This window comes from Cariama cristata, unplaced genomic scaffold (genome assembly GCF_000690535.1).
Source record: "Cariama cristata isolate BGI_N322 unplaced genomic scaffold, ASM69053v1 scaffold9609, whole genome shotgun sequence".
NCBI lineage: Eukaryota > Metazoa > Chordata > Aves > Cariamiformes > Cariamidae > Cariama > Cariama cristata.
Genome location: NW_009637399.1, coordinates 21397 through 23804, shown reverse-complemented (window position 1 = coordinate 23804; position 2408 = coordinate 21397). Strand labels below are relative to the sequence as shown.

General features: G+C 47.5%; 1 pseudogene; it reads right to left on the bottom strand.

The window, feature by feature from the left end:
* Positions 1-598: 598 nt before the first annotated feature.
* LOC104167915 overlaps positions 599-2408 on the bottom strand; it is a 2282-nt pseudogene continuing 472 nt past the window's right edge.

Below are 2408 nucleotides of genomic sequence, written 5' to 3'. Positions count from 1 at the left end.
CCTCTAGCTACCTTTTCCTATTCCTGTCTTCCAATCTTGATTGCTGTGTTTGACACTTGCTCCCTTTCCCTCTTGGTCTTTCCTTCTGCTTCTTTCTCTCTCAATTGCTTTCTTTCCCTCTGCCTCTATGCCCTGTCCCCTTCATTCCCTCTTGCTCCTTTCCTTTCATTCTCATACCTGCTTCACAGAATGGTTGAGGTTGGAAGGGACCTCTGGAGGTCATTTTTCCAACCCATCTGCTCTAGCAGGGCCACTTAGAGCCTCTTGCTGAGGATCATGTTCAGGTGGCTTTGAATATCTTCAAGGATGGAGACCACAAACTCTCTGGGCAACCTGTGCCAGTGCTCAGTCATCCTTCAGTAAAAAAGTGTTTCCTGATGTTCAGAGAAAACCTCCTGTGTTTGTTTCTGTGCGTTGCCTCTTGTCCTGTCACTGGGCACCATGAGCCTGGCTCCATCCTTTTTGCAGCCTCCCTTCAGGTATTCGTATACTTTGATAAGATCCTCCCCAAGCTTTCTCTTCTCTAAGCTAAACAGACCCAGCTCTCTTAGCCTTCCCTCATAGGAGAGATGTTCCAGTCTATCATCTTAATGGCCCTTCACTGGACTCCTTCCAGTAGCTCCATACACCTCTTATAGTGGAGAACCCAGAACTGGACACAGTACTCCAGGCATGGCCTCACCAGTGCTGGATAGAGGGCAAGGATCCCCTCCCTTGACCTGCTAGCAACACTCCTCCTAATGCAGCCCAGGATACCATTGACCTCTGCCACAAGGGAACATTGCTGGCTCATGACAACTTTGTGTCCACCAGGACCCCCAGGTCCTCTTCTGCAAAGCTGTTTTCCAGCTGGGTGGCCCCCAGCATGTGCTAGTGCATGACGTTGTTCATCCCCAGATGCAGGACTTGTGACTTCCTTTTGAACTTCTTGAGGTTCCTGTTGGCCCATTTGTCCAGCCTGTTGAGTTCCCTCTGAATGGCAGCACAGCCTTCTGATGTTTTAGCCTCTCCCCCTGGTTTTATATGGTCAGCAAACTTGCTGAGAGCACACTCTGCCCCATCATCCAGGTCATTAACAAAAATGTTTGGACAGTATTGGACCCTGTGTTGATCCCTGCAACACCATCATTAGCCTCCAACTAGACTTTGTACTGTTGTTCACCACCCTCTGGGCTTGACCGTTAAGCCAGTTTTCAGTCGCCCTCACTGTCTGCTCTTCCAGCCTGCACTTACCAGCTTCTCTGTGAGGATCTTACGGGAGACAGTGTCAAAAGCCTTACAGAAGTCTAGGTAAGCTTTATCCGTTGCTCTCCCCTCATCTACTAAGCCATCCATTTTATTGTAGAAGGTTATCAGGTTGGTCAAGTATGATCTCCCCTTGGTGAATCCATGCTGACTACTCCTGATCACCTTCTTGTCCTTCATGAGCCTGGAAATGGTTTTGAGGAATAGTTGTTCAATCACCTTCTCAGGGATCGAGGTGAGGCTGACTGGCCTGTTGTTCCCAGGTCTTCCTTTTTGAAGACAGACATGACAGTTGCTTTCCTCCAGTCCTCAGGCACTTTTCTCAGTTCCCATGATCATTCAAAGATTGAGTGTGCTTTTGCAATGACATCAAGCAGCTTGCTCAGTATCCATGGATGCATCCCATCAGGGCCCATGAACTTACATATGTCCAGTTTTCTTAAGTATTTTCTAACTTGATCTTCTTCCACCAGGGGTGTCTTCCTTGCTGTTGACTTTCTCTGGGTGTGTGAGTGCTTAGATTTCTGAAGAACAGTCTTATTAACAAAGACTGAAGTGAAAAAGATGTTCAGTACCTCAACATTTTCCATGTTTTGTGTCACCAGGTCCCCTGCTGCCTTTAGCAGCAGGAACATGTTTTCCCCAGTCGTTCTTTTCCCATTCATGTACTTCTATAGAAGCCCTTCTTGTTGCATTTGACAGCTCTTGCCAGATTCAATTCCAGGTGGGCTTTGGCTTTTCTAACTACACCTTTTTATGCTTGGACAGTGTCTCTGTATTCCTTCCAGGTTACGTGTCCCTGCTTCTACCTTCTGTGTGCTTCCTTTTCATGTTTGACTTTTGCCAGAAGCTCCTTGTTCATCCATGCAGGCCTCCTGGCATTTGTGCCTGAATTCCTGCTACTGGGATGAACTGCTCTTCAGCTTGGAGGAGGTGATCCTCAAATATAAGCCAATTTTCTTGGACCCCTCTTCCCTCCAGGGTCTTTTCCCATAGGATTTTCAAGCAGATCCCTGGACAGGCCAAAATCTGTTTTTCTGAAGTCAAGGGTTGTGTTCTTCCTTTTTGTCCTCTCAGGAGTCCCCATCTCATGGTCACTGCAGCCAAGGCTGCCTTTGAATTTCACAACCCCAACACATCTTTCCCTGTTTGTGAATATGAGG